Here is an 18922-nt window from a genome sequence, read left to right as displayed (position 1 = left end):
GAAGAACTGGAAATGGCTGAGCACAGAGACTGGGATAAAGAGTCTTGGGTGTGGGGGATGAGTGTGGGGACAGAAAGATCAGAGGAGGAGATGGGATAGGGTGCTGGAACTGGCTGGGCATCCATCCTGTGCACTTAGCAAGGCAGGAGTCCTGTGGAAAATATAGTCAGTGATTTGTAATTAGACCATATCACAATGCATACACTCACAGGGACTAAATTAAGGTTGCATAGGCAACCTTAATTCTGGCATTTCCAACTTTTGAGAATTTTACTTTGCAACCTTAATAATGTTCTTTTAATGTGTTTTTGTGTGTAACTATATATATATATTAAGCAAGCATTTTTCTGTGTTACAATTCCAACATTTGTTAACCTGTCATATATGTTCCTGTTATTATTTTCTGGGGAGGCTGGGGGCAGTGGTGGGTCTGTAAAAGAGTGGACTCATGATAAGTATGCCCCCTCATGACTGAGCTCTTTCTTCTCTAGCACCCTCTGCCAATGGTCAGTCCACTCCTATAGTGGAATCTTCTCCCAGCTCAGCCCTCTGGCCAGGTTGCATTTTGGTTCCACCTCCAACAAATAATAATCCTACTTCTTATATCTGGTCTTTAGCCCTCAACTCTGGGCCCCATGTGCCCTACACCCCTTTGCCCAGGGCTTTCAGTCACCTTTATCCCCTACTCAGGGGCCTCACCCCACCTTCCCCACTGGCAGGTAAAGGAACCTAGGCCCTCCCATTACATTGAATTCCGGTCCAGAGACCTAACAGCACAAAGTCTGTTAAATCAGACTCCTTGCTGTTGCCTCCATTCTTCAGGCCTCTTCCCCAGCCCCGTTTTTGAGCTCTTTGTAACAAGCAGCACCTCCCACAGTTTGTCCTCGGATATCTGGTTCCTGCCCTTGTGTCAGGATCAGCCACAGCAGTTTGCTCAAATCGTGTGTCTTGCAGATATCTTCTTTCGTCCCCCATCTCCTCACCCTTCAGGAATGTTCCTGTTCTCCATTGGTCACATTGCCACTAAGAGAATAACTACAGAGTTCTTCCCTCTCCCTACAGCACCCTTCTTCTTCTTGGGTTTGAGGCTGATTATGGTTTAAAGTCTGTCATCTTTCTCAATATTCTTAAAGAACTGCAGAATAGCTTTTTTAATTGGGTCCCATTTTCCTTGTATTCTGGAAAAGTATTGCTAAGAAAATGTTCAGTCTAAGGCTTCTGAGTTTTCCATATAAATACCTCCTTTCACTGGTACAGTGTTTACAATCTCATAAGATATGATTGATCATTTCCTGGACTGTACATGTTTTGCACAGTCTATCCTTATGTTTATTAGAATTAGATTACTATTTATCCACAATGACCTGTTAAAATTCTGAATAGAGCCATTTTGATCTTCCTCTCATGCCCTTGACTTATATCAACATTTTCAGCTATTGGGAATACTTCACAAAATTATTTCCCCTTCAATTTATGTATAGCACCCTTCTGCTCCAGACTTCCTCTCTGTATAGTGCCACCCAGCTCCACCCCAGCTGGGCTTCATCTTTGATTAGGTTACTTGGCCCACTAACCAGGTGTGTTAATTGGCTCTCAAGCCCACATTAATCATTTCACCACCTGTGGGTGAGTTAGAAATCCCTCAGAGTCCAATAAGGTTGATGAATTAAGAAATAATGTGCTTTACATTTCATAGTTATTGTATAACTTTGTGTTCATGCAAAGGAATCCTTCCAATGTTAACAACCTCAAATTTGTTTCTCATACGGTTTTGCAATTCCAATTTTTAATCCATAATATCAATGGCATTACAAATATATGCAAGAAATGTGCAACGAGCATAAAGCTGCTTATCCCTTTAGTTAAGGGTCAGGTCTCCATAAACAGGAAAAAACAAAAACAAAATCAAAACAAAAACCCAGATACTGTATAGGGCATGGGAACAGAAAATTGGGTCATGAGTTATTGACAGGATTTTAAATAATCTGTTTTATTGGTACTGAAAACTGCAAAAATAAAAATATATTTTCCAAGAGAAATTGTGCCATTGTTCTTAGAAGGTAAGTTTGTTTTCCCTTAAATTGAGATAAATGTTTTTCTATTCTGTCCCAGTTTGGTTCAGCAGCTGCATTCAGCAGGACTTTCACCATACAAAGAGAAACAAGTATGGGTTGCTATCAGGCTAGGCTTAGCACAGGCTTTCCTCTACAATATAAACTTCACCATCCTTATTTAACTTTTTAAAGAAAGGAGAAACATGGCTAAGGATTTATCATCATCAAGCCTTGCACCGGCCTCTTTAATCCCTTTAGACCGTTTTCAGCCAGGCTTCTTCCCCTTCCTGTGTAACAGCCAAAATTAAAATCTTGCTGGTCTTGTCTGTCAGTAGAGCACAAGGCAAGGAAACTGTCAAAGTAGCAGGAGGGGTTACTGCTGCACTGAAGAACCATGAATCAAAAAAGTCCAACAATTAAAGGCTGTGTAAGTCTTCTTAAAATCATGGGTCCATCAGAATCTTCCAAGAAAGAATATGGAGGTCTTGGCCAGCCATGGGTGTTTGCTACTATATGTTAGTTACGATGCCACTGAAAACATGTTTGCGCAAGAAAAAGGAATTAAACATTTGCCTGAAAATAAAATATCTTCAAACCAAAATAAGTTTCATCTGCAAGAAGGGCTTTAAAGTTCATATTTGATCACATCTAGCATGAAGAAGAGCAGATGACGAGCCAGCACCAGAAACAGCATCATCAATATTTTGGGATTAAGATGGCCTCTCTGCAACCATCCATGCACAGGGATTATCAGCTTTCAAGATTTTTTTTTCCCTCTGGGTGCTTTAATATCACATAGTTTCAGAGTGGCTATACATGACAGATGATGCTTCTACCCTCCTTAGGTTTCTTTACTGTAATGCTACTGCAAAAAAAATAAATAAATAAAAATTATATATATAGCAAGCGATGAAGATGCCTTAAATTTTCAACATCATCTTTCTCAAAAGCCTGGGAACATGGGCAGTGGTGGGGAGGAAAGAATCATTACTATATTACATTGGGGGAGGCAACACATAGCCACTGTAGAATGGCACAGCATTTCTGTCTCAATGTTTTAAGCGATGTTTGATCTATCGTCAGCAATGTGAGGAAACAAAGAAAAGAAAAACATGAGAAACTTTCTCAAAATAATAAGATCAATGTGGCAACTCAAACCTCACAAAAAACCGAACCTATGAGATCAGACCACTCAGTCATGGCACAATCCCCAATGTCATTGATCAAGTACGAAATCGTTACTGTTGTGAGCAGCGGAGTTTATAGATCTTGTCATTTAAACCAAGCTGTTTATGTTGTCGAGTTGTTTCTCTGAGAGAGAAGAGCAAATTAAAAAGGAGGGAGGGGAAGAAAAGCCTTAGAGTGATTGTGTTTCATTAAAAGCACATAGCATGCCATTAGATACTATTTTTATTAATTGCCAGCTAATGCCAATATTTTTTGTAAAAATAAAAAACGAAAAAACTAAAAATACCCATAAAGAAGAGGTGAAGAGGAATGTTTAAACTAATTGGTGGCAATTATAGCAGTCAGGCATTTTCATGCCCACATTGCTGTTTCTCCCCATAATGTTAATTTTCCACCAGACAATAGCAGGTGAGGAATCATGCTATTCATCATTTTAAGAATGATGTAAGTGGGTGGCAAGGTGCCTCTCTCCCCATACCATGTGATGAAATACAGAAAAAACAAAAATCCCTTTCACTGTGGTATGCTTTAAACTATATGCCTGATAATCATGCCTCCTACCATCCCTCCTTGTTGCAGCTTCGTCTTTCATAAATAGAGCTGCAAGGCATGTCATATCCTTGTGCTCGTTCCCTTTCCTGGTGCCTTGGCTGATGAATGGCTGCTTCTCACCATTGATTTTGCACAACAGCATAAAAGGTCCAGTGGAAGAAACAGGTTCTCTCTACAGCTGTAAATATTTATAGTACAGTCATGCCCAGAGGCCTCTGGGTCAGAATCTGGCCCCCCCTTTTAAGTTGGGCAGTAGCATACATACAAAGATTGACATGATCCCTGGGTGGCTCATCTCCCAATCAGACTGGAGAGATACAACAATTCCAACCTGAGGTCCCAATGCTGCACCCCTAATTTGTGTGAAGAATCATCCCCAATGGCCTCATTTGAATAAGAGCTAGGGGATTGGGCCATTAGTCTCTTTACTAGGGAAGGAAATTTTAGCAGCACTAAATATCCCCAGAGCAAAATCCTTGATTATGGCTGTGAGCATTTGGAGTATGTCTACACTACAGTCAAAGGTGTGACTGCAGAATATGTAGACATACCTCATCCAGGACTCGACTGAAGAAGAATTAAAGGAAGGTATTGTAATGTCAATCAACATGTGTTTATTGAAAATTGATTTTGTTAAAGTAACTGGATATCATTTTTTTGGTGAGATAACAAGTTTGGTTGATAAAGGTAATAGTGTTGATGTAATATACTTAGATTTCAGTAAAGCATTTGATTTGGTACCACATTACATTTTGAATAAGAAACAAGGTTTATATAAGATGTACACTGCACACATTAAATGGCTGAAAATTAGCTAACATTTTTATCAACGACCAAGATGAAAATATAAAATCATTACTGATCATGGGGTAAGCTAGGCACAAGCAAACAATATGCTTTTTAATATGACCAAATGTAAATGTAATGCATCTAGGAACAAGGAATGCAGGCCATACTTACAGGACATGGTGATGGGAAGTGGTGACTCTGACAGAGACTTGCGGGCCAGACTGGATAATCAGCTCAACATGAGCTCAAATGGGACTCTGACCAAAAAAGCTAATGCGATTGTTGGATGCACAAACAAATGGGAGTAGAGGGGTTATCTTACCCCTATATTTGGCACCAGTGTGACCACTACTGGAATAGTGTCCAGTTCTGATGCCCACAATTCAAGAAGGATGTTGACAAATTAGAAAAAAAGAAAAGGAGTACCTGTGGCACCTTAGAGACTAACCAATTTATTTGAGCATAAGCTTTCGTGAGCTACAGCTCACTTCATCGGATGCATTCAGTGGAAAATACAGTGAGGAGATTTATATACACACAGAACATGAAAAAATGGGTGTTTATCATACACATTGTAAGGAGAGTGATCACTTAAGATGAGCTATTACCAGCAAGAGAGCAGGGGTTGGGGGAGAAAACCCTTTGTAGTGATAATCAAAGTGGGCCATTTCCAGCAGTTAACAAGAATGTCTGAGCAACAGTGCTGGGGGGGGGGGGGAGGGGGAATAAACAAGGGGAAATAGTTTTACTTTGTGTAATGACTCAACCACTCCCAGTCTCTATTCAAGCCTAAGTTAAATTGTATCCAATTTGCAAATTAATTCCAATTCAGCAGTCTCTCGTTGGAGTCTGTTTCTGAAGTCATTGTTGAAGAATTGCCACTTTTAGGTCAGAAATCGAGTGACCAGAGAGATTGAAGTGTTCTCTGACTGGTTTATGAATGTTATAATTCTTGACATCTGATTTGTGTCCATTTATTCTTTTACGTAGAGACTGTCCAGTTTGACCAATGTACATGGCAGAGGGGCATTGCTGGCACATGATGGCATATATCACATTTGTAGATGTGCAGGTGAACGAGCCTCTGATAGTGTGGCTGATGTGATTAGGCCCTATGATGGTGTCTCCTGAATAGATATGTGGACACAGTTGGCAACAGGCTTTGTTGCAAAGATAGGTTCCTGGGTTAGTGGTTCTGTTGTATGGTATGTGGTTGCTGGTGAGTATTTGCTTCAGGTTGGGGGGCTGTCTGTAGGCAAGGACTGGCCTGTCTCCCAAGATTTGTGAGAGCGATGGGTCATCCTTCAGGATAGGTTGCAGATCCTTGATGATGCATTGGAGAGGTTTTAGTTGGGGGCTGAAGGTGACGGCTAGTGGCGTTCTGTTATTTTCTTTGTTGGGCCTGTCCTGTAGTAGGTGACTTCTGGGTACTCTTCTGGCTCTGTCAATCTGTTGCTTCACTTCAGCAGGTGGGTATTGTAGTTGTAAGAATGCTTGATAGAGATCTTGTAGGTGTTTGTCTCTGTCTGAGGGGTTGGAACAAATGCGGTTGTATCGTAGAGCTTGGCTGTAGACAATGGATTGTGTGGTGTGGTCTGGATGAAAGCTGGAGGCATGTAGGTAGGAATGGCGATCAGTAGGTTTCCGGTATAGGGTGGTGTTTATGTGACCATCGCTTATTAGCACCGTAGTGTCCAGGAAGTGGATCTTTTGTGTGGACTGGTCCAGGCTGAGGTTGATGGTGGGATGGAAATTGTTGAAATCATGGTGGAATTCCTCAAGGGCTTCTTTTCCATGGGTCCAGATGATGAAGATATCAATGTAGTGTAAGTAGAGTAGGGGCATTCGGGGACGAGAGCTGAGGAAGCGTTGTTCTAAGTCAGCCATAAAAATGTTGGCATACTGTGGGGCCATGCGGGTACCCATAGCAGTGCCGCTGATTTGAAGATATACATTGTCCCCAAATGTGAAATAGTTATGGGTGAAGACAAAGTCACAAAGTTCAGCCACCAGGTTTGCCGTGACATTATCGGGGATAGTGTTCCTGACGGCTTGTAGTCCATCTTTGTGTGGAATGTTGGTGTAGATGGCTTCTATATCCATAGTGGCCAGGATGGTGTTTTCAGGAAGATCACCGTGGATGGATTGTAGTTTCCTCAGGAAGACAGTGGTGTCTCAAAGATAGCTGGGAGTGCTGGTAGCGTAGGGCCTGAGGAGGAGTCTACATAGCCAGACAATCCTGCTGTCAGGGTGCCAATGCCTGAGATGGGGCGCCCAGGATTTCCAGGTTTATGGATCTTGGGTAGCAGATAGAATACCCCAGGTTGGGGCTCCAGGGGTGTGTCTGTGCAGTTTTGTTCTTGTGCTTTTTCAGGGAGTTTCTTGAGCAAATGGTGTAGTTTCTTTTGGTAACCCTCAGTGGGATCAGAGGGTAATGGCTTGTAGAAAGTGGTGTTGGAGAGCTGCCGAGCAGCCTCTTGTTCATAATCTGACCTATTCATGATGACAACAGCACCTCCTTTGTCAGCCTTTTGATTATGATGTCAGTTGTTTCTGAGGCTGTGGATGGCATTGTGTTCTGCACAGCTGAGGTTGTGGGGCAAGTGATGCTGCTTTTCCACAATTTCAGCCCATGCACGTCGGCAGAAGCACTCTATGTAGAAGTCCAGTCTGTTGTTTCGACCTTCAGGAGGAGTCCACCTAGAATCCTTCTTTTTGTAGTGTTGGTAGGAAGGTCTCTGTGGATTAGTATGTTGTTCAGAGGTGTTGGAAATATTCCTTGAGTCGGAGACATTGAAAATATGATTCTAGGTCACCACAGAACTGTGTCATGTTCGTGGGGGTGGAGGGGCAGAAGCAGAGGCCCCGAGATAGGACAGATTCTTCTGCTGGGCTAAGAGTATAGTTGGATAGATTAACAATATTGCTGGGTGGGTTAAGGGAACCATTGCTGTGGCCTCTTGTGGCATGCAGTAGTTTAGATAGTTTGGTCTTCTTTTTCTTTTGTAGAGAAGCAAAATGTGTGTTGTAAATGGCTTGTCTAGTTTTAGTAAAGTCCAGCCGCGAGGAAGTTTGTGTAGAAGGTTGGTTTTTTATGAGAGTATCCAGTTTTGAGAGCTCATTCTTAATCTTTCCCTGTTTGCTGTAGAGGATGTTGATCAGGTGGTTCCGCAGTTTCTTTGAGAGCGTGTGGCACAAGCTGTCAGCATAGTCTGTGTGGTATGTAGATTGTAATGGATTTTTTACCTTCAGTCCTTTTGGTATGATGTCCATCTGTTTGCATTTGGAAAGAAAGATGATGTCTGCCTGTATCTCTATGAGTTTTTTTATGAAGTTGATAGATTTCCACTCCATATGGCTAAATGCAGTGCCTTGTATAATGACAGGTTTCAGAGTAGCAGCCGTGTTAGTCTGTATTCGCAAAAAGAAAAGGAGTACTTGTGGCACCTTAAAGACTAACCAATTTATTTGAGCATAAGCTTTTGTGAACTACAGCTCATTTCATCGGATGCATTCAGTGGAAAATACAGTGAGGAGATTTATATACACACAGAACATGAAAAAGTGGGTGTTTATCACTACAAAGGGTTTTCTTCTCCCCCCCACCGGTGATAGTTCATCTTAAGTGATCACTCTCCTTACAGTGTGCATGATAAACACCCATTTTTTCATGTTCTGTGTGCATATAAATCTCCTCACTGTATTTTCCACTGAATGCATCCGATGAAGTGAGCTGTAGCTCACGAAAGCTTATGCTCAAATAAATTGGTTAGTCTTTAAGGTGCCACAAGTACTCCTTTTCTTTTTGCGAATACAGACTAACACGGCTGCTACTCTGAAACCTGACAAATTAGAGACGGTCACAGAAGAGCCACGGGAATGGTGAAAGCATTGGAAAACATGCCTTAGAGAAAGGCTCAAGCAGGTCAATATATTTATCTTCTCAAAGAGAAAATTAAGGAGTGACTTGAGCACAGTCTGTAAGTACTTACATGGGAAACAGAAATTTCATGACAGAAGTGTCTTCAATGTAGCACACAAAGGCACAACAAGATCCAATGGCTAGAAGCTGAGGCTAGACAAACTGAGACTAGAAATAAAGCATTTTCTTTTTATTTAAACAGTGAGGGTAATTAACCACTGGAAAAAAATGTGCCAAGGATTGTGGTAGATTTTCATCTCTGGCAATTTTAAATCATTTGTCATTTGTCATTTTCCTAAAAGATATGCTATAGTTCAAACAGGAAATAATTCAGGGAAGTCCTTCGGCCTGTATTATTCAGGGTGTCAGAGTAGGGGATCACAATAGTCCCTTCTGGTCTTACAATCTATAAGTTATTTACATACATAGACATCTCTTGTAATAGGTTCCCCACAGCGTAATCATTCTTATCCCCGCACCTATCCCGCTTACTATTAAAACTGCGGGAACAGGCAAGCTGGAGCATCAGTAGCTGTCGGAAGTGGGGGAAGCCTTAGTGGGGGAAGCAACAGCTGATGGGACACAGGGAGAACCCCCTTGGAAGAAACAGTAGATAATAGGAAAGCTGAAGAAACCAACAAATGCTTTCCCCCTCATCCAAATGTCCCCTTTTACTTGTCTCACTGGGAGGGGTTGCTCATAGTGGTGGAGACTGGCATGCCCTCACACTAGGGTTGCCAACTTTGGTTGGACATATTCCTGAGGTTTCATCACATGATATAATCTTTAAATAAAGATTAATTCCTGGAGCCTCCAGGACAATTCTGGAAGGTTGGCAACCCTTCTTTGAAGATTACATGTGAAGCAAAAAGAGAAACCAAACTGAGGGAAAAGTCCATAGAACCGATGCAAACTATATAGTTCTAGTTTTCTTTTCCTCTCCTGGAGAACATCTGCTCTGAGGATTTGTTATCTATACTACAGACTAAAGAGAAGAATTTTGAATCTTATGTGCACATAACTCCCAGGAATGCCCATGGGAGGTACCATGTGCATAAGGAGAGCAAGCAAACCCCACTCTCTGTAACATATGTTGTTAAGGCAGCAAAATAATTCATAGTTTATAAAATGCAAATTATTTACCAGGAAGATCAGGTTGAGTCTCAGTTATTAGTGAGGCTTGGACATATGAATAGGCTGTTTGCTGTAAAATTACCTAGGGAATCATCATTAGAAATTACAAGTCTGACACTACCTAGTTACTCCAGTCTTAGGCCATTTCAAATCCATTGTGTTACTCTTGTGTAAGAATGGTGTAATGTAATGGTGACTCAGTCTCTATTCTATCGCTTCTACCAGGACCATCACCATAGTATCAAAGCACTTTCCAGAAGTGTAATCTATAAAACCAAATTAATTCAGCCAATTTTAAACTGATTTTTTCACCTCCCTCAAAAAAATACCCAAGGCATTTTTCATAACTATTGTATTATCTTTGCATTATAGATGGATAATAGACTTAAAAGCAGAAATAACTTTGACCTCTATCAGTGCAAAAAGTAAGTGCTGTGAACAGATTCTCATTCACACCACATTTACACATTTCAAGCTTCTTCATACTATGCTGCAGTATAAAGGGACCTGGAAGCGGGAGTAAATTGCATTAACTAAGTTTACACCTGATGTAGAGAGGCACGAGCAGAAAAGGAGAATCTGGCACAACATTGTCCCATCTTTGATTTAAAAAGGAAAAAGAAACAAAATTTCCTGCTGGTCTGAGATCTTGCTTTGCTAAGTTTCACCAAAGAATGGAACTTGTATAGCTGCGTTATTAACACTCCTTATTAACAGGAGTTAATAATGGAAGCACTGACACTGTAGGAAATGGTATAGTTACAATTAAGAATAAATGGAGCACACTCAATAAAACGAAACCTTACATTGCTTAAACAGCTTTTAACAATAACCATTGGGCATCCATTAATTAAGATTGCTTAAAGTACCTGCATAAAGAAAGGTAAAAGAAAAAAGCAAAGAGCGAGTGAAGGCCTGTTCAGAGATAAACTGAAGAGAAGGGGGCCATGAATGTGAAAGATCACACTTCTCTCTAAATATGCTAATAGATAAACATCAGAGAAATAGATTTTCTTCTGTTCCTTTCACAAAGGTGCAGTTTGCTTATCTGAGATCAGCTTGAGGCTGGTAAGAACACAGAGTTTAATACAAAAATCTCCCTAGGTTAGACAATACAGTTTGGCCAGACAAGCTTTAAATCAGTTCAGTGGAAATCTGTAAATATATACACTATCTGAATGCTGGGTGTAGGAAAATAATTATTCTTTACCAGTTTAACCTAATGGGAGCTACACTGCCTTATAAATTTGTTATGTAACAGGCTTAGATACCAAGGTTTTACAGGCTTATATTTTACTGGGTGATGTCATCTTGCTCTGTGATAATAATGAAGCATCTGAGGTATCCATATGAATAAGAAAAGACCATCTTTCTTTAAGGTCTAACTATATTGAATACAATCAGCAAGCCAGCCCTAACAAACAAACAACCAACCAACCACCAACAACAACGTACATTCATCCCCTACAGGCTTCAGCAAATTTGTTTTCTGTTTCCATCTCTCATATTGCTTCTCTAGCCATCACACAAACCAGACCCAGCATTGGAGGCAAAACAACTAAGGGTATGTCTACTCTGCAACAACAACAAAAATTAATGGTTAAGTGAGTCTTAGAGGCTGGATCTGGAGCTTGGGCTCTGAAACTCAGCAAGAGGGGAGGCAGGGTTTCACACAGCCATTCCAAACAGGGAAACCAGTTACTGTGGTTTGACATGGAGGACTGCTACTTCCTTTCTGCCAGGGAGTTTTACAGTGCTCTCTCACCTGACAGTATGCAGGCCGGCTGGAGAATGTGTACTGGCTCTGGTTTCACTTTCTCCTTCCTCCCTCCCACCCCAGTTCCCTTTCTTTTATTCAGTAACATTTTTTAATCTGATTGCTGTCTGCAGGGGCTGACCCAAAGCCCACTGAAGACAATGGAAGTCTTCCTGTTGACTTCACTGGCTTGTGGATCAGGTACTGTACCTGGGACTGAGACTGTGTGGAGGAAAATTTAAAAATACCATTTAAAAAATAAGGCCCCTTTCCCAAAGGGGTTATATCATGGGTGGACAAACTTTGGCCTGGGTGCCACATCCGGCCCTTCAGATGTTTTAATCCAGCTCTTGAACTCCCGCTGGGGAGTGGGGTCGGGGCTTGCCCCACTCCACATGGCTCCACTCTGGCTCCTACACGTAGGGACAGCCTGGGGACTCTGCATGTTGCCCCCACCCCAAGTGCCACCCCTGCAGCTCCCATTGGCCAGGAACCACGACCAATGGCAGCTGCAGGGGCAATGCCTGTGGACCGGGCAGCATGTAGAGCTGCCTGGACGCGCTTCCGCATAGAAGCCAGAGGGGGGACATGCTGCTGCTTCTAGGAGCTGCTTGAGGTAAGCACTGCCCGGAGCCTGCACTCCTGACCCCCTCCTGTGTCCCAAATCCCAGCCCTGATCCCCCTCCTGCCCTCTGAACCCCTCAGTCCCAGCACATAGCACCCTCCTGCATCCCAACCCCTCATCCCTACCCAAGATCCCACACCCCCAGATGGAGCCCCCACCCTCCCCACACATTCCAATCCACTGCCCCAGCCCAGAGCCCCCTCCTACATTCTGAACTCCTCATTTCTGGCTGCAACCCAGCGCCCACACTCCCAGCTGGAGCCATCACCCCAACCCCCAATTTTATGAGCATTCATGGCCCACCATACAATTTCCATACCCAGATGTGGCCCTTGGGCCAAAAAGTTTGCCCACTTCTGGGTTATATTGTTAATGGGTAGTGCTAGGGCTCAGATCTATTGCGAAGATTATCAAAAGGGATGTAAGTGGGTGAAGGGGTGATACTGCAAGGAGCTCGGCACCCTCCTCTGCCACTGAAGACAATGGAAGTGAAGGGTGCTCAGTGAATTGTAGGATGACCCTGAGGTTCTCAACTATCATTGAAAATTGATGGGAGTTGGGTACCTAATTTCCTCAGAGTCAAGATCCTTTGAAAATCCCAGGCTATAGTTATAGCTCTTTACACACACGATCCTGGCTGTACACTGTGGGTTAATTTAAGGACAATGCATGCTCCTTACCTTAGCGTAGGGACCCGTAGTTGAACCCAGCCCAGCTCATTGCCTGCAGTTGATTCAGCCAATGAATGTGGACACCTGGTTGGCTGAAGACTCCTATAGGCACATTCTTAAATCCTGCAGCAAGCCTGGGTCCCTTGCTACTTAATAGCATTCCGTGCCTGCCGTTATGTTTCTGATCCCACTGCCTATTCTCCTCTCCTGATCTCCTATCCCTGGCACCCAGTTTTTGATTCCTGCTCCTGCACTGGCTGATACACTGGTTCTGATCCATGGTTCCTGATTCCTGGCCTCTGACTCTAGCTTGCTCCCTGGACTTGGTAACTGAAGTTTGGTCGCTGGTCCCTAGGCCTGGTCACTCTTGTTCCAACTATTAGGCCGACTTCCCATCCTGACTATTAGGCAAGGCCATGCACAGCCTGGTCCATAACATTTAAGAGAGCTAAAGCCATGTGCTTTTTGCCCATATATCCTGTATATAGCTTCTATTTCAGAAGACATAAAACATTCTCAAATGTTTTTCTTCATAGCGTGAACCACTTTTTAAGCAAGCTTTCTATGGACCCTCCCATTATGCAATCATAACTTCCCTGTAGTCACCTTTTAAAACAGAATTCACACTGTGCATTGTACTCAAGAACCTGAATGTAACAAAGGGGTGGGACACATGAAGCTACAATACAAAACAGCATTTCACACCCAATAAAATAATTTAAAAACTCATAAGGCATTTCATACTTTCATGTACTCTACCAACATTAACTAATTAAGCCACAATTCCTGCCTGAGATAGATCTGCATTGTAATTTGAAGTCTTTCAGCAAAGTTAACACACGCGCTATCAAAGATCAGATCAAAATTTGTGTGTGTACTCAACTGTCTGTACACCAGACAGAGATCATCCATGAAAGTCTTCTGTATGAAAAATACACTGCAAAACATTTACACAACATAGGACAGACTACACTTATGCAGTCATGAACATCTGATGCAATATGCAGCCTGCACAAGTGTTCATCTAAATTCGTTTCATAGTAAGGTGTCTCATCCCCTGAAATACACATTAAAAAAACCACAGCACTGATCGTTCAAAAGAAAGCACACAGTGACTGGGACCCCAAAGTCCTATAAAAAAATAAATATTGCCTGAGATAAAAAAGTTGTCATATAAGTCAATAGAATTTAGTTTCAGTAGAAAAAAAAACGGGAAAAAATTACCACATGAATATTCTAAACATCTAAAAAATGTGTATGACAGTTGTATTATTGGAGAAACAGAATCAGTCACAGGGGGAAATGCTGGAGAGAAATAAGAGGGAAAATTGTATTCAATATAAAAAAAGACAAAATTTAGAGAGACGGTCAGTCAGCCTGGGATGGTCCTAGGCAAATCAAGATTGCCATGGCCGCAGATCATTTTATTCAATTGCTCTTAAAAAATGTGGTTCCCTACAATATAATTTTGCATCTACCCTTACTATTAAGTAAAAACTTCATAATGTACTTTGTCTCCCTTTCACTTTCTTCACTAGAAGTTATTTCTTCTCCTATTATGCCTCATCTTTTGCCGCTGTATTCTTCCCCCAGCCTATTTTCCCCTCATGATCCTTTTTCTACAGTGTTGAATTGTTGCCTCTCCTTCCTTTCTGCTTTCTTTTCCTACCTGGTGTTCTCTCTCTTTCCTCCTTCTTAATCCTTCTCCCCTCTTCCTCTAGCACACCCTTCCTCTCTTTTGTGTTCCCCATTAACAGTCTTTGTCCCTTTTCCTTCTTCATTTTCACACACTCTTGCTTGCCTCCTTCACAAAAAATTCTCACACCTCATCCCAGAGGCCTCCCACCCTATTGCAAGTACAATCCAGTGCAAATATGTACCAGACTTGTTACACGAGCTCTGTCTTAAAAACCTCACACGCTTTTTCCATCTTGATGCTTACATGGCTCTCATAACCATAGTATCTGAGCACATGATCATCATTAATGGATTTTATCCTCACAACACCTTTGTGAAGTAGGGAAGAATTTTAGAGATGGGAAACTAATGATAGAGGGTGGACTAAGTAACTTACCCAAAGTCACACAGACAGCTTACAACTAAGCCAGGAACTGAAGCTAGCTGTCATGAATCCTAGTTCAAACCCCTTGTGATGGGGTTCTCTCACCACTGCAGCACTGCCTACTGGCTGCCTTGGGAATTAACTCTGGACCCTCTTCTGGTGATGTCTCACCTGCCATCACCTCTGCTCCAGGACCTGCATTGCCCCAAGGACCATGGCGTCCTCTTCAGGACACAGGCTTATGGCTGTGTCCCACTCTGTTCTCCTCCTTTCCATGGGAACTGCAGTCCATTGTCCAGCCACTTCCTTCAGTGGCAACCGCAGCCAATTATTTGGCCAGTTCCTCAGTGGCAAGAGGAGGAGGAACCCAGGCCCACCCACTGCTCTGGGTCCCAGCCCAGGGACCCTGTAAGTGGAAACCACTTGCTGCATCCCCTCCAACTCCTCAGTTAATTTCCCTGGGTCACCTCCTTGCGGCCCCCTCAGCACCTTCTTTGCCTTTTCCTCAAGGCTTCAGCCTACCAGTCTTAGCAGTTAGCCATGAGTTTGCTCTAGCTTCCCCAGTCCCTGCTGGCAGCACTGCTCTGTCCAGGTGCTAGCACTCCTTCCTCCTGCTAGGAGCTTGACCTTCCCTCCTCAAGCTCCAGGCAGCTGCTAAAGCTGCTCTGCCCAGCTGCTCTTCTTATATGAGCCTGCTGGGGGCTGATTGGCTGCTCTCTCAGCCCTTCTGTGATTGGCTGTCTCTTGCACAGCCTCCCTAGGGCTCTATTAACCCCTTAGAACCCAGTGTGGGGCAGGTGCCCCATCACACCCCTATGTGCTAGGGTACCCTTCCCAGGCAACCTGCCTTTCTTTTTTACTCTTGCTGCCCCCCCCCCCCCACTCTTCAACACATACATGCAACCTCCTCTCCCTCACTGTTTTCTCCTTTACCTATTGTCCCCCGCGCCCCCCCCCCCCCCCCACAGAATCATGGAATCATAGAAATGTAGGACTGGATGGGACCTTGATGGGTCATCTAGTCCAGTCTTCTGCACTGAGGTAAACTAAGTATTAGCTAGACCATCCCTGACAGGTGTTTGTTTAACCTGTTCTGAAAAACCTCCAATGATGGAGATTCCATAACCTCTTCAGGGAATTTGTTTCAGTTTTCAACTACCCTGACAGTTAGGAAATTTTCCTAATGTCTAACCTAAATCTCCCGTGCCTCAATTTAAGCCCATTACTACTTGCCCTGTCCTTAGTGGTTAAGGAGAACAATTTATTACCCTCCTCTTTATAAAATATTTAAACACTTATGTCCCCCCTCAGTTTTCTCAACTCCAGATTAATCAAACCAAGTTTTTTCAATCTTTTCTCATAGGTCATGTTTTCTCAAGCTTTCATCATTTTTGTTGCTCTCCTCCAGACTTTTTCCAATTTGTCCACATCTTTCCCAAAGTGTGGCACCCAAAACTGGACACAATACTGCAGTTGAGACCTTATTACTGCTGAGTACAGCGGAAGAATTACTTCTCGTGTCTTGCTTACAACACTCCTGCTAATACAGCCCAGAATGAAGTTTGCTTTTTTTATTTTTTCTTTTTGCAGTAACAACAACAAAAAAGGATTATGTTGGTGACTCATTTATGCCTGATCTACAATAGAAAATTAAGTTGGTTTAAACACATTGGTAAGAGGTGTGAAAAATCCACAACCCTGAGCTGTGTAGTTAAGTCGAGCTAAGTCCCTGTGTAGACAGCACTAGGTCCACAAAAGAATTCTTCCATTGACCTAGTGCTTCCATTCTTCCTACTGCCTCTTGAGGAGTTAGAATGCCTGTGCTGATGAGAGAATCCCTCCCACCTACATAGGTAGTGTCTACACTGAAGTGCTGCAATGGCACAGCTGTGTTGCTGTAGCATTTCAAGTGTAGACAAGCCCTTAATTTGTCCACTATAAGTGCCAGATCCTTTTCTGCAGTACTCCTTCCTCAGCAGTCATTTCCCATATTCTATTTGTGCAACTGATTATTCCTTCCTAATTCTAGTACTTTGCATTTGTCCTTATTGAATTTCATCCTATTTATTTCAGATCATTTCTCCTGTTTGTCAAGATCATATTGAATGCTAATCCTGTCCTCCAAAGTGCTTTCAACCCCTCCCAGCTTGATATCATCCCCAGACTTTATAGTGTACTCTGTATACTATTATTCAAATCATTTATGGAGATATTTTTATGGAACCAGACCTGGGATAGATTCCTGTGGGTCCCCACGCAATCTGCCTTTCCATCTTGACTGTGAACCATTGATAACTAGTCTCTGAGTTTTCCAACCAGTTGTGCACCCACCTTATAGTAGGTTTGTCTGTCAGGGAAAGCAGTGGACGTGGTGTTCCTTGACTTTAGCAAAGCTTTTGACACTGTCTCCCACAGTATTCTTGTCAGCAAGTTAAAGTAGTATGGGCTGGATGAATGCACTATAAGGTGGGTGGAAAATTGGCTAGATTGTTGGGCTCAACAGGTAGTGATCAATGGCTCCATGTCTAGTTGGCAGTCAGTATCAAGCGGAGTGCCCCAAGGGTCGGTCCTGGGACCGGTTTTGTTCAATATCTTCATTAATGATCTGGAGGATGGTGCGGATTGCACCCTCAGCAAGTTTGCAGACGACACTAAACTGGGAGGAGTGGTAGATATGCTGGAGGGTAGGGATAGGATACAGAGGGACCTAGACAAATTAGAGGATTGGGCCAAAAGAAATCTGATGAGGTTCAACAAGGACAAGTGCAGAGTCCTGCACTTAGGACGGAAGAATACAATGCACTGCTACAGACTAGGGACCGAATGGCTAGGCAGAAGTTCTTCAGAAAAGGACCTAGAGGTTACAGTGGATGAGAAGCTGGATATGAGTCAACAGTGTGCCCTTGTAGCCAAGAAGGCCAATGGCATTTTGGGCTGTATAAGTAGGGGCATTGCCAGCAGATCGAGGGACATGATCGTTCCCCTCTATTCGACATTGGTGAGGCCTCATCTGGAGTACTGTGTCCAGTTTTGGGCCCCACACTACAAGAAGGATGTGGAAAAATTGGAGAGAGTCCAGCGGAGGGCAACAAAAATGATTAGGGGACTGGAACACATGACTTACGAGGAGATGCTGAGGGAACTGGGATTGTTTAGTCTGTGGAAGAGAAGAATGAGGGGGGATTTGATAGCTGCTTTCAACTACCTGAAAGGGGGTTCCAAAGAGGATGGATCTAGACTATTCTCAGTGGTAGCGGATGACAGGACAAGGAGTAATGGTCTCAAGTTGCAGTGGGGGAGATTTAGGTTGGATATTATGAAAAACTTTTTCACTAGGAGAGTGGTGAAACATGGGAATGCATTACCTAGGGAGGTGGTGGAATATCCTTCCTTAGAAGTTTTTAAGGTCAGGCTTGACAAAGCCCTGGCTGGGATAATTTAATTGGGGATCGGTCTTGCTTTGAGCAGGGGGTTGGACTAGATGACCTCTTGAGGTCCCTTCCAACCCTGATATTCTATGATTCTATGATTCCCCACTCTGAACTCTAGGGTACAGACGTGGGGACCAGCATGAAAAACCTCCCCAAGGTACAAACTTTGTCTTGGCCTTAAACAGTATGCTGCCACCACCAAGAGTTTTAAACAAAGAACAGGGAAAGAGACCACTTGGAGACGTCTTTCCCCAAAATATCCCCCCAAGACTTACACCCCCTTTTCTGGGCAAAGCTTGATAATAATCCTCACCAATTTGTACAAGTGAACACAGACCCAAACCCTTGGATCTTAAGAATAATGAAAAATCAATCAGGTTCTTAAAAGAAGAATTTTAATTAAAGAAAAGGTAACAGAATCACCTCTGTAAAATTAGGATGGAAAATACTTTACAGGGTATTCAGATTCAAAACACAGAGGATCCCCCTCTGGGCAAAACCTTAAAGTTACAGAAAACAGGAATAAACCTCCCTCTTAACACAGGGAAAATTCACATAAAACAAAAGATAAACTATTCCGCCTCGCCTGGCTTACCTATACTGGTTGCAATATTGGAGACTTGGATTAGCATGGGTTGGAGAAGGTGGATTTCTGTCTGGCCTCTCTCAGTCCCAAGAGAGAACCACCATGTAAACAAAGAGCACAACAAAAGCCTTTTCCCCCCTCCCAAGATTTGA

General features: G+C 42.9%; 1 long non-coding RNA gene across 1 annotated transcript in view; it reads right to left on the bottom strand.

The window, feature by feature from the left end:
* Positions 1-1974: 1974 nt before the first annotated feature.
* LOC122464142 overlaps positions 1975-18922 on the bottom strand; it is a 40494-nt gene continuing 23546 nt past the window's right edge. The window contains exon 3 of the long non-coding RNA XR_006288058.1: positions 1975-2919. This is a non-coding gene — a long non-coding RNA (uncharacterized LOC122464142). The remainder of the gene's footprint in view (positions 2920-18922) is intronic.

This window comes from Chelonia mydas, chromosome 1, assembly GCF_015237465.2.
Source record: "Chelonia mydas isolate rCheMyd1 chromosome 1, rCheMyd1.pri.v2, whole genome shotgun sequence".
Taxonomy (NCBI): Eukaryota; Metazoa; Chordata; order Testudines; family Cheloniidae; genus Chelonia; species Chelonia mydas.
The sequence above is the reverse complement of the archived record's forward strand: the minus strand, read 5'-3'. Positions and strand labels throughout refer to the sequence as shown.